A 13,901-nucleotide genomic window follows, 5' to 3' on the forward strand; every position below is an offset into this window, starting at 1 on the left:
TTAAAATAAATAAAGTGTAGTTGGTACAAGCAGTATACCTTCTGCTGCTGAATATAATCTTCTGCAAAACTTACCCTGAAAAGGTTCATACAGCTGGTGAAGGTATAGGGCAAGTTGTTAGCCCTCCCCCTAATGCTGGTGTTGGAGCAGAGCGCTTCTCAAACTTTGACCTGCATATGAACCACTTAGAGATTTTGTTAGAATAAAGATTTTTTTAAAAGATTTTATTTATTCATTCATAGAGACACAGAAAGAGAGACAGAGACACAGGCAGAGGGAGAAGCAGGCTCCATGCAGGGAGCCCGATGCGGGATTCGATCCTGGGACTCCAGGATCACACCCTGGGCTGAAGGCAGGCACCAAACCACTGAGCCACCCAGGGATCCTCTAGAATAAAGATTCTGATGCATGTTTGTGTATATATAGGGGGGTGGGACTCAAGGCTCTGCATTTCTAAAAAGCTCCCAGGTGGGACTCAAGGCTCTGCATTTCTAAAAAGCTGGTCTTGCTGGCCTCACTTTGAATACCGAGGCTCTAAGAGACTGAACCATAAACTATAACTGGGGGAACTGAAAGGAAAAGAAGCAAGAGTGAAGGAAGATATGGAGGTTAGAAATCAGAAGGGATTAGAAACGGGTAAGAAGTACATGTGTCATGCCTTTCTCTATGTTGTAACCTTTGTCTGGAAATCCCTTGTATACTCTTTCACTGAAAAACCTTTATTTATCCTTTAAGACAACTCAGGGGTGGGCCCCTGGGTGGCGCAGTGGTTGAGGATCTGTCTTTGGCTCAGGTTGTGATCCCGGGGTCCTGGGATCGAATCCTACATGGGGCTCCCAGCATGGAGCCTGGCTCTCCCTCTGCCTGTGTCTTTGCCTCTCTCTGTGTCTGTCATGAATAAAGAAATACAATCTTAGAAAGAAAGAAAGAAAAGCAAGCACGCAAGCTCAGAAGTCATTGCCAGGAAACTTCACTGAACCTCCAGGCTGGGCTACTTTTCCTCTCCTGTACTTTCGTGACAATCAACACACATTCAGTCTTATCTAGCTGCTTCCCCATCTGACTGTCTGTCCCTTGAGGTCAGAGACTGTGCATTAACAATCTGACACATGATAGATGCTTTTTTTTTTAAGATTTTATTTATTTATTTTTAGAGAGAGAGAGTGAGCAGAGGGAGGGGCAGAGGCAAAGGGAGAGAGAGAGTCTCAGGCAGACTCCATGCTGAGTATGAAGCCCAACACAGGGCTCCATCTCACCACCCTGAGATCACAACCTGAGCCGAAATCAAGAGATGCTTAACCAACTGAGCCCCCCAGGTGGAGCCTTGAAAGATGCTCCTTAATGAGATGAGCCTACCGGGAAACTGAGGAGCTGGTAATGAGAAGGCAAGGGTAGAGTATTAGAGATGGAAAGGAAATAAAGTCAGGGCAACAAAGGAATTCCGTAACAGTCATCTCTTGCTACAATAAGGCTATGTAAGAAACAACCAGAAAACCCAGTGTCTTAAAACAATAAGCTTATATATTAGTCATAAGTGTATGGATCAGCTGGACAGTTTTGCTCCATGAGTAGATTCTCATGCACCTGCCCTCAGTTAGCAGATTGGCTTTGCTGATCGTGGCTGGGCCTTCTTGCATAGCTGAGACCTCAGCTCAGGGCTATCACTCAAGCAGGTTTGGACTCATATCCAAGGCAGTGCTCCAAGAGAGGAAGTGAAGTGTGCAAGGTCTCCTTGTGCCTCGCCTTGGATATGGCACAGTGCTACATTTTTTTTAAAATTTATTTATTCATGAAAGACACAGAGAGAGAAAGGCAGAGACATAGGCAGAGGAAGAAGCAGGCTCCATGCAGGGAGCCCAATGTGGGACTTGATCCTGAGACCGTGGATCACACCCTGAGTCAGAGGCAGGTGCTCAACCACTGAGCGACCCAGGTGTCCCTACTTTTTTTTTTTTTTTTTAAGATTTTATTTATTTATTTGAGAAAGAGAGAGAGCATGAGAGAGCATGAATGGCAGGGAGGAGCAGAGGGAGAGAGAGAAGCAGATTCCCTACTGAGCCAGAAGCCCATGGTGGGGCTCAGTCCCAGGACCCCAAGATCATGACCTGAGCCAAAGGCAGAGCTGAAAAGACTGCAGCAGCCAGGTGCCCCAGCAGAATACTACTCTTGCTTCATTTTATTGACCCAAACAAGTTGAAAGTCCAGTCCAAAGTCAAGAAGTGGGGACTTGGACTCTACTGCTTGATTGAAAGAGCTACAAGTCAAGTCCATGTGCACAGTACATGGAGCAGAAGAAGTGGAGTCATTTTTGCAATCAACTGCCTTAATTTTAGATCAACTCAGACTCCTTGACTCTTAGAAGAGTAAGTAAGAGCATGCAAATTCCAGGACACACTAGTAGTCGGTCATGACCTTAATGCTGTCACCTTTAGGAGACAAGTGGGTTGCAAACCATAGCCGCTTTTCATTATTTGCACATCAGTCACCCAAGGCAAATGTTCTTTCCCAGACTGGTTTCTTAGCTGGTTCCTCCCACTGTCCAGCTGGTGTGTGTTCATATAACTCAGACTTGGTCTAAAATTAGGGTGAGCAAAACATGATTAGAGAGGCGAAATGGTGGCAAAAAAAAAAAAAAAAGTAAAATTGAACTAAAACTAAATATAAATACCTTTATAGTTAGCTTCATTCAGATTACCTGTTCCCACAATCCGTGTAGATACTTAGAGTTGTTTTCACTCATATGTAGAAGTAACAAAACAAATGAACATAGAAAAAAAAAAGACAAAAAAAACAGATTCTTTCTTTTTAAAAAGATTTTATTTATTTATTTAGAGAACACGTAGGGGAGGGGCAAAGGGAGAGGGAGAGAGAGACTCTCAAGCAGACTTCTCGCTGAGTGTGGAGCCTGATGTGGGGCTTCATCCCACAACCCTGAGATCATGACCTGAGCTGAAGTCAAGAGTCAGATGCTCAACTGACTGAGCCACCCAGGTGTCCCCCCCCACCCCGCCGCCCCAAACAGACTTAAATACAGAGAACAAACTGGTGGCTGCCAGAGGGGAGGTGGGCAGGAGGATGGAGGGAATAGATAAAGGGGATTAAGAACACACTTATGATAAGCACCATGAAATGCATACAATTGTTGAATCATTCTATTGTACACCTGAAACAATTGTATGTTAACTATATTTGAATTTTTTTAAAAAAAGAGTATATGTAAATCCTCCCTCACACATTTCCCTCCCTGCCGGCCACACTTCCTTCTCCCCAAAGGCAAACAATGTTATTTATTAAATATGTCTTCCCGGAAATGCAAGAATAATCAGATGTAAACAAAAAATGCATGCATACGTCATCGCCTCTCTAGTTGTGGTTTATTTTTTCCAATTAACATTATATCTACAAAGAGTTCTCCAATTCAGGTCACAAACACTTTCTCACTCTTCATTAGGGCTGCATAATTTTCCATTGTGCGGCCGTATCTGAGGTCGCGGACTCCGTCCCCCACTGACAGGCACTTCATGTTTCCATTCTGTTGCTATCATGTGATCTCAGCCTGAGAGGGCTTGAGCGAGCACAGCGATAGATTCCAGAACTTGGCCCTGTGAATGGATGGGTGACAATGGCTGCTCTATTATCTTCTGATTGGAGTCTTTGTCTTAGTTTGTAACCTTGCCACATTAAAAACAAACAGAAAATTCCATGAAGACATTCCACTTGGCCTGTGCCCAGCATTTGGGGAACTTTATGTTCTCAGTGACCTCCAGAGGAAGCCATATGGGATAGTGGGGAGCCAGGGAGTGAGCAGAATGTGATTAAAAATACAATCGGCTCTGTTGCATTTTTAAAGAGCTGTTGAGAACTGTTTAAGGGGAATGCCAGTTTGTTATCTCCGTGCTTAAGAGCTTTTCCACATTAGCGAGCTCTGCTTTGCTCCCATCAGCACTTTCTCATCTGGAGGGTGAGTTGCAGGTGTGCGGAACCAATGTCCTGAAAAAACTATATGGCTGAGGTAACTGGACACTTAGCCATCCCAGAACACCTGGGAGTCGTCTAAATGCTACAATCTGAGATTCAGGGAGGCCAAATCAGTTTGAATCTCAATTTGCCCAGAGCCCTGGTATACACCAATCGGTTCCAAATGCCAGCTCATGCTGCCTCAGACTCACCCCAGCGCCCGTTAAAGAACACAGTGCTGGGTCCCCACCTCATGGACCCAAGGAACCAGCTTGGCTGGAATCTATAACGAGCTCTCTGGGTAACTCGGAAGCATCGTCAGGACTGGGAATTTTACCAAGGCAACAGTGCAGATAAACACTACTGCATTTAGAAACCAGGAAGCTCAGGCCTTACAGACTCGATATGTGGGACACACCAAATGTTCTGCACCCTATCAGCCTGATGCTCAGGCATGGAAAAGACTTAACATTCTCTCTGGCTTTAAAGGCTGCAAATGTGAAGCTCAACCACCTCCCAGCTCCTGGTTGGTCAGGTTTCTGACAGGGACCCTGAACGTGACTCTGCAACACCACAATCTACAGGGAAATGTGTGGAAGGACAATGCTGCCCAGGGGACAATCCAATTCTCCCCTCTGTCTTTTTTTTTTTTTAAGATGTATTTATTTATTAGAGAGAAAGAGTGCAAGCAGGGGGAGGTGTAGAGGAAGAGGGAGTGAGAATTCTCAAGGAGACTCCCCACTGAGCATGGAGTCTGACATGGGGCACAAGCCCAGGACCCTGAGATCAGGACCTGAACTGAAACCAAGAGTCAGACACTTAACCGACTGAGCCACCCAGGTGCCTCTCTCCCTTTCTGTCTATGTTGATGGACACAAGCCATCAGGATGAGCAATAGTGCTCTGGGTACAAGGTAGGAGGTTAGATTAGGTCCGGGATCCATCGGGCTGGCAAGGAAGCTAGTCTAAAGAGGGATACTAGATATAAGGCTGGGCCACATTCCCAGGCAGATGGCAATTGCTGCCATGTGGTGGCCCCACCCAAGGAAGAGCAATTGCTTTTTCAAGGAATTGTACACATATAGACGATTGGGTAGTGCTGGTGGGAGGGCAGGCAGGTAATTCAGGTGCACCTGCACTTTAGGGAAAACTGTCTGGTCTTAAAGTCCAGAATCCATCTGGGAAGCTCTGTTTTCCTTGGGGGAAACTAGGCCGTCTCACCTACTCATGGTCCACCAATGTTGGTGGCTGTTGTCACACCCACATATGTGGTCATGCAAGGGGTCTCAGGTGGGACCTGTGTCTGACTACAAAGGGAGCTGTTGATTCTGGGGATGGATCGTCAGGGCTGGCTCTCTCGGCTAGACCTCACTTGTTCCTTTAGGTGGGGAAGACCGATTTTCCTACTTCTATGTAAATGCATTAAGTGTTTAATTTCCAAGCTCCAACCAGGATTCTAGAGAAGCAGGCAATAACACTTTGCTATTTCAGGACGTAGCTGTGCAAATAAATCCTCTTTGAAAAGTCAAAATCTGTTTCTCAAAATCTTAACAGTGCTTTCTACATAGTTGGTTCTCAGGAAGTGTATAGATCAATTATCATCCTGAAGTTAAGTGATATTTAGCCATAAAAAGATACCCTATTCTATGATGGAAGGACATGGTAATGTTCTCATATTTTCCAACGCCCTGAATCTGCACTAGAATTTGCCCACCATGACTTGCAATCATCCTTTATGCTTTAAAAGTATGCCACTTCCGTGAAGGAATAAATGGATAAAGGATTCACATGCAAATGCCTCCATGGATTAAGGAATTTTAGGTAAATACTGCAGAGTGAACAAAACCCCCTTTCTAAAGCCCCTTTCTCTAAAGTATCAATCCATGCTTAAACCCAAGACAACCGGAAGCACCTCTGCTCTGCAGTTCCTCATAGCGACCATACAGCTTCCTCAACTGGGGCTCCCAAGCAGGCCTGAGCAGTTACTGGTGTAAAGATTTCAATTACTGACCAGATTATGTCTTACTGAGTTGGATAGGAAAGGGATTTGGGGAGATGAGGGAGATGGGGAAAAGAGAGAAGAGACAAAGGAACCCAGAGGGAAGAGAGTTTGAGCCCCACTGCTGCCATTGCCACCAGCACCTCAGGGTTGTCAGGGACTGGGTCACAACAGAACAGAGAAGAAAAAAGAGAATTGGGCCATTTTCTCCACTCCCCCTAAGCATTCAGAGTCTCCTTCCTGCTTTGTAGAGCCAGAATTAGAGGCCTTCTAGAACCCTCTCTGTCCATAACCAGTTCTCGCTTCCAGTTTTGGGGCTGCCTTGAGTCCAAGCCAGAAAACGTCAAGAGAAAAAAGGGCGGGCTAGGGCACCCCAATGCTGGCTCTGCAGCACTTGAAATTCTGGTCTTTCCCAATCCATCTGCTATCACTTATTTTTCAGTCCTCAAATATCTGCCCTGTGCATTCTTTCCAGTTTTTAGAGCTGCATTCACTGGGAGAGATGGGTAGGGGTGCCCATTTCATGTTCGATCCTCCTATTTTGCTTTGCAAGGATCCTACGTAGCTCTACTTCACGGACTATAAACTGATAAACCGGGCCTTAAATTACTCACTTTATTTCATTCTGAGACGAGTTCACAAAAGCAAGAAATCACTAAGGGAGAAGTTTATCTATTAAGGAAAGTCACATAAGTTTGGTTTCTCAACTCTCAGTTACTTTATGTCCTCTTTAAGATCATGGGCAAGAAAAGTCAAAGCTGATTACCAGGTACTGTGTGCACCTGCTAAGAAAAACAGCTGTCATGCCCTAAGGCGCTCAGGGCCCAAAGTAAGCGTGAAGGCATTAAGGTCAGAGTTGTGGTTTGAGACACCAGGCTCTGGTCCCTTACAGAGAGGTCTTTCCTGCGGGCCTCAGGACTTAACTCCCTAACAATCTTGCTCTCTCAAAGCTTTTTCAAAGTATTCAGCGAGCTGCCAAGACCAGGATGTTCTTCATCAAGGACTTCCGAGGAGATAAGATTTAATTTGCACTTCTGTTGGCCTTGTTAGGGAGGGTGAATTCCAGGGAGTGATGTATGTTTTCTGTAAACTCAGCAGGCCATTGTTGAACGGGGTTTCTGCAGATATTGTCAGTGGGAATATAATTTGGGTCAATGAATCATAAATTCTATTTTGGTAATTTGCCGAAGACAACATTGAGAACGTAGCTATCCCAGTGGGGAAAACTGGAAAGAGACATTCATAACTTTAACAGCACGGCAGTAGGGTGGGGAGGGGGAGGGGGGAAGAAGGGAGGCATTCTGCTCAACAGATTGCAGGCTTGTTTTCAACCAATTAGTCACCAAGCAGGTAGGATTTTCCTCCAAGTTCTGGGGGTGACTACCAAGCAGCGACAGAGGACTAGGCAGCCACAAGCAAACAGGAACATGCCACTCGAGGTAAGTCCCCTGAGATTCTCAGATGACCACCTATGTTCCGTGTATCAACCCCATAAACTTGTCCCTTGGAACAAATCCATAGACATTGAATGCAGCAGCCTCGTGCTGCTCTTGTCCTAGTTTCTGTAAGGTTACAGAGGAGAGCCAGTTCAGGCACTGGCTTTCTCTCTCCTTCCCTTTGCCTCACAAAATTCAGGTGAAGCTCTTGGTTCTAGGAGACTCAGCAGGGGGCAGGCGCCGTAGGAAGAGTACAAAGAAGAATGATTTTGTTCATTGGATGTGGCCCTTCCTCAACACAATTTTAGCTGCTTCACGTGGGAAGAGATGGGAAAAAGAAACAAGAACAAAGCACCCCAGGTCACCGCTATTCAGCCCGGGAATTAAATCTTGGACCCTCAACTGGAATGCCCTTCTGATTAGCACATCCAGGTCTGGAGGGAGAGAGAAGCATTGTACCTGAGGGTGGCTGTAAAATCAAGGTCAGACGATTCTGTATTTACCCTCTACAGCCAGCCCCCTCACCAATCAGTCCTCAGAGCTTTGTGCAAGTGAGAACAGCTGTCCTTTGTTTCTGACAAGGACAAACAAGAGAGCTGTAGTTTGATTGCAGTAGGCGGGATTTGGATTAGATGTGACGAATGATTGTTAGACTCCAAGTATTAGGAGGCAGAGGGAATGAGTTATGAGAGAGAGTCCTGCTAAAGGTTTTAGAGGCAGCTCTCTTCGTGGGGTGATCGAAGACAGTTCTTCCAGGAGGACCAATTACCCGGAGAAGGAAAAGAGAAACAACCTTCATTCAAAATGAGCAATGGCCTCCCCCTCACTGGGGAAGAGCTACTTCAGTTTCTCAAGGGGCACAGAAAACCACCTCCTGAAGTTTAAAAGACATTCTTAGCACCGGAGCAACAGCAACATCCTGTAGCTGGCCTTCCCAAACCTGGTCGCCCATTAGAATCTCTGGGGACTTGTGGGTGCCATCCCAGTCCCATTAGATCAGAACATTTGGGTGGTATGGCAACAGGCATTGAGATTTTTTTCTTTTTAAGATTTTATTTATTCATGAGAGACACACATTGAGAGAAAGAGGCAGAAACACAGGCAGAGGGAGAAGCAGGCTCCATGCAGGGAGCCCGACATGGGACTAGATCCCGGGTCTCCAGGATCAGGCCCTGGGCTGAAGGCGGCGCTAAACCACTGAGCCACCCGGGCTGCCCCATTGAGATGTTTCTTAAAGCTTTCCAGGCGACTGGAAAGTGCATCCAGGGTTGAGAAGCCCCATGTGAGAAGCATAGATGATATTTAATCCCCTCTTTGAGGTCTTTCTAGTGGTTCAAACACGCGCTGGCTGGACCAAGGAAGTACAGAGTGTCTACTTCCCTGTGTTGTCACAGTTTCCTGTCGTTTGATTGCTGTGCTGGAGGATTAGCGCCCCAGGGATTATTCTGTGGGAGCAGGAGTCCCACTGGTAACCTGAAGGGGAGCCACTTCACAGCCTGGTTTCGAGAGTCCAGGAAAACAGCACGTATGACTCAATGTTTTGAAGGCTCCCTCTGCAGAAAGGGAGGCTGTGACTCTGTTGCTGGAGTCGGGGTCTCCATGCTGCTGATTACAAGCTGCTGGTCCGTCCCCAGCTGTCACAGGGCAGAGTGTGTACAATGTCCCAAATGCAGGGAAACGATTGTCTGCAGTACGAAGCAGGCCCATCGTGAAGCCTAGTAACCGGCAAGAGAAAGGCAGCAAAGTGCAGGGGTTAGGAATCCCAGTTCTGGATTTGGACCGCCCTGGGTTCAAGGCCTACCATGCGCTAGCTTCGCCCATCGGCATTTACTTAATTTCGATTTGGGTTTCCTTATCTGTAAAATGGGGATAATAACAGCAGCTGTCTCATATGGTTGGGATGATCCAGAGAAATGATAAATGCAATAGCTGGTGTTGCACTCAGTTCCAGTTGCCTACATTTATTGTGTTGGTGTGGGCGTTGCAGCGGAGGCTGTGGCGCTAGTGGGGAGATGGGGGTTTTCTCAATGACAGAGCAGTGGCATCGAGGGCGCAGGAGCAGATGGGAGGGGGAGGCATCAGAGAGGACACCAGGCTGGTGCTGACAGCCGCTGCTCCAGGTCACGGGGCACTCGCTGCACCTTTACAGCGCCCATCCTGGGAAACCCCGTATCTGCTCAACTTTAGGAGTGAGTGAAGTGGTCACCTGGTCTTTGTCCTTGTCATTCCCGGACAGTCTGAGTAAGAAGATTTGGGGGAGGGGAGCCAAGGAATCTGTATTTTCTTAAGAGTCCTCCGGGTGATTTCACAGCACAGGCAGGTTTGAGAACTCTCGTGCAATCTCCCCAGTCCAATTAATAGGGGTCATAAGGGGCACCTGGGCAGCTCAGGAGTCAAGCATCTGTCTTTGGCTCAGGGTGTGATCCCGGGGTCCTGGGTCCCACCCACATCAGGCTCCCTACAAGAAGCCTGCTTCTCCCTCTGCCTGTGTCTATGCCTCTTTCTGTGTCTCTCATGAATAAATAAAGGAAATCTTTAAAAAAAAAAGGGGGGGGGGTCATGAAAGCACCTCTGCCTGAGCCCGCCGGCTCTCTCTGTATTCCTCTGCCTGAGATCAGCAGCTCAGGAGCCCCATGACACAGACAGCCGTGTGATCAAGTATCTTCTTTTAAAGAGCACTTGGGTCTTGATGTGAGATCACAGAGTCCGAGCACTTAAGATCAAATTCAACAAATACACAGAATTCTTAAGGGAAAGAGAGGCAAGAGGTGTTTTGGGGACAGGGGTGATGTGAGGACAGGAAGGGGGCTTTTGGCAACATAAAAAAGAGGCCATCTGGGAGGTAGACAAAGGGAGTATGTACACCAGGAGGTGGAAAAAGAGCCCAGGATGAAAGGAGCGAGGATCCCAAAGACAAGCCTGCTTCCTTAACCAGCTAAATACAACCTAGAAACTGCTGTTGACAGGGCACCTGCTGGCTGACAAGCATTGCGCCAAATATTTTAGCATCTATTTGATTTTCCACAGCAGTCCTACAACAAAGGCATTGCCAGTCCCATCTGGCAAGTGCAGAAGTTGAAGTTCACTTACCTTGTCCAATGAGGTGGATGGGGGAGCAGGAGGGTGGGCAGAGCACACATTACAGTGAGAGTGAGGTTGGGTGTGAGGGGCAAGAGCAGGCATCTTTGCAAAAAGACCTCCAGCTGGTGACATGGGCTCCTGTGGTCTTCGGTCCTTTTTTTCCCTAGACCTGTCCCTCGCAGTTTCAGCCCAGCCCATTCCTAAGGGCAGAAGGAGGGAGTGAACCCACTGAGGCCCTACCACGTCCTAAGCCCTGTGTCTAGGGATATTCTAGAGCAAGGAGCTAACTAAATATTGTCCTCTGCTTCCAGCGATTACATGCTGTGGTCACCAGTGTGAAATCTACCGACTATCCCCGCCTGGTCTATATCACTGGACTAGTTGTCTGTGATATTTGTGCACCGTCTTGAGGCTTCGCAGACACAGGTAGAGCCCCGATGCCATCATACCGTGTCTTTGTCAGCCCTCCTCCCTGTAAGTTGGGCTCCGTCGTCTGCACTGCTGTTGCACTGATAGAATAATCACTTGTAGACTGACTGTCACTGCTCTTTCAGCTTTTAATCTGTGTTTCCTGGAACTTTATGCTGCTGTCCCCTGTCCCCTGAATTTCATCACCCAGGTTTGCCAAGCTTCTCTAAATAGTGTAGTCAAGGCTGTAGACTCTTGGGAGACAATCCTACATTCAGTGCATTCATTCATTCATTTATTCACTCATCCATATTCACTGAGCTCTTTCTATGCCTAAGGTGCTGAACCAGCGATTGCCTAGGATTTGGGAATACAGTGGTGAATGAAACAGTCCCACCTCCCTGAAACTTAGAGTACAGTTGACCCTTGAACAACGTGGGGGTTAGGGCACTGAGCCTCATGCAGTAGGACATCTGCATATAACTTTTTTTATTTTTTAAAATTTATTTATTTGAGAGCTGAACATGAGTGGGGTGGGGAGGGGCAGAGGGGGAGGGAGAGAGAGAGAATCTCAAGCAGACTCCTCACTGATTTCAGAGCCCCGTGCAGGGCTCAATCTCCCCACCCTGAGATCATAGCCTGAGCCAAAATCAAGAGTCTGGCACTTCACAAAATGAGCCATTCAGGCACCCTGAAAATCTGTGTATAACTTTTGGCCCCCCAAGAATATAACTACTAATAGTCTACTGTTGACCAGCAGCCTTACTGATAACATAAATAAGAGACTAACACATATTTTATATCTTATATATTCTATACTGTATTTTTACAATCAAGTCAGCTAGATGAAAGAAAATACTATTAAGAAAATCACAAGGAAGAGAAAATACATTTACAGCATTGTATTTATTGAAAACAAATCTGCATATAAGTGGACCCACACAATTCAAACCTGTGTGTTCAAAGGTCAAATGTATAAGCTCCTAGAGAAGAAGGCGGGGGAGCCTAGCCTCATGGATGAGGGAAGGTCTCTGAGAGAGTGTACTCAAGCTGGGATGGGTTAGCTAGACAGAGATGGGGAGAAAGAGGATTGCAGGCCTAGGAAGAGAATGCATGATGACCAGATATGGGGGCGGGGCCCCTGAGAATCTGGAAGAGGGAGAGAATCTCAGGCAGGCCCCACACCCAGCAGGGAGCCCAATGCGTGGCTTGATCTCATGACCCTGAGATCATGACCTAAGCCAAAATCAAGAGTCAGATGCTTAACCAGCAGAGCCACCCAGGTGCCCCAACCTAATGTGTTACTTTTTTTTTATGCAGGTGTCACATTTCGGTGCATCTGGCTGCTTCTCTCTTGCCACCAGCCTATGAATTTTATGAAGTCCCTGTCTTTACATGCTCAGGGGCCAGCCCAGGAGACAGCACACAGCAAGTGCTCAATAAATGCTGCACTGAGCCCAGTGGGGCCAAGGCCTCGGCTGTGGCCCTGTCTGGTGCCTTTCTCTTCCCCTACACTCACGTTCTCAGCTTGTGTTGGAACTTCCTTGAGTTATGGAGATACTCTTCAATGTAAGAACAAGGCAGCAATATCCGTAAGTACCTCTGAGTATTTTGATACACTAATCATTGAGATTTTTGTGACCTAGGCAAAAATGCTTAGGACAAGGTGAGGCTGCCTTGACATCGAAACCTGCTCTCTTTCCTTACTTGCCAGAAAAAACTCTGTAGGTCATCAGTTTTTTGGGTCCTGTTTCCCATAGGATCTAGATGTAATTCATTTTCTAATTGTTCTCTTCTAAAAAAAAAAAAGCCTAGAATTTTAAGACAAGTCACATTCATTAAGCTATTAAGAAAATCATGTGCTTAAGAGCTAGCTTCTAAAAATCTGTTTTCGTGTAAGGTTCTCCTCGACTTTCAGTGGGTCTGAGAAAATCTGGCCAATCAAGGCTGTGTTCAGTTCATCAGGCTGCCCCTGCTACCTTATAAGTGATGGTGACATCAATTTTTGCTCCTTTAGCTTTCCCGCACTCCCCATGCTGGGGGATCCCATTATTTTTGGACATTCTCTGGCTTTAGTCATCAATGGACACACTCAGCATGTCTTTCTGTCCCCCTACCCTGCCCTTTGGGGTAGACAGTCCTGCTCCATCCTTCTCCTTAGTGCTTTTCTGGCCAGGCGTTCCCCACTTCAGTCACATAAATGACTTCTTATTTCACATATTCACAGATAGAATCACAACCCTCCCAGACCCCCTCGTCCACCATTCCCAACCTTCTGATGGACACACACAAAGGAAACCCAGCCCACTACAGCTGCCATGACTGCCACCACCACTACCAGCAGATGTTTAATTAGCACTTACCCATACTAACTCACTCCATCTTCATAACCATCTTCTGAGGCAGGTACGTCATCCTTACTTTGAAGACGAGGAAGCTGAGGTAGTCCGGTCCCAAACTGTGCTCTTAAGCATCCTCTTATGCTGCTTTCTGCAAACAAGCACTGCGGCAGAGTGCAGAGAACATGACCTTTGAGGTTGGAAATTTCCTTGGCTTTGACATTTATTAGTTGAGTGATCTTGAGCAGGTTACTTGACTCCTCTGAGCCTCTGCTTTATTATCTGTAAAAGAAATAGAGTTTCTACCTTGTAGTAATGAAGAAATAAAATCAGAGGCTCTCGCATCTCTGTCTCTTGAGTCACCATGGAGATTTTTTTTTCCTGAATATCTACTCTGTGTCTTTCTTCTGAACCCTTGCTTGGTGCCATTAGCCTTAAGGTCCTTGGAGGCCCAAGGCCTCCATCTGCAAAGGCCACAGGTCTGAAAGCCCCTGAAGGTTTCTGGAGGACCACAAAAGCCTTGGAACTTTAGTCCAGGGCCTCCGAGAAGGGGGTGGGGTTAGTCCAAGGCAGGATTAAACGAGCAAGGACTTTGTGAAGGGAAATGTTTATATGAGAGAAAGGGGAGGCTAAGAAGGACTAAGAAGGAGAGTTCTCAGATCACAAATCATGCCTGACCAGA

The 13,901-nt window shown here is 46.7% G+C and overlaps 1 protein-coding gene across 1 annotated transcript in view; it reads right to left on the reverse strand.

Annotated features, from left to right (window-relative positions):
• SORL1 (sortilin related receptor 1) overlaps nt 1–13,694 on the reverse strand; it is a 214,140-nt gene extending 200,446 nt beyond the window's left edge. The window contains exon 1 of the mRNA XM_072729512.1: nt 13,244–13,694. The gene's annotated coding sequence lies outside the window, so the exon portion shown is untranslated. The remainder of the gene's footprint in view (nt 1–13,243) is intronic.
• Between the last annotated feature and the right edge of the window lie 207 nt (nt 13,695–13,901).

Source organism: Vulpes vulpes, chromosome 12 (genome assembly GCF_048418805.1).
Source record: "Vulpes vulpes isolate BD-2025 chromosome 12, VulVul3, whole genome shotgun sequence".
Lineage (NCBI taxonomy): Eukaryota > Metazoa > Chordata > Mammalia > Carnivora > Canidae > Vulpes > Vulpes vulpes.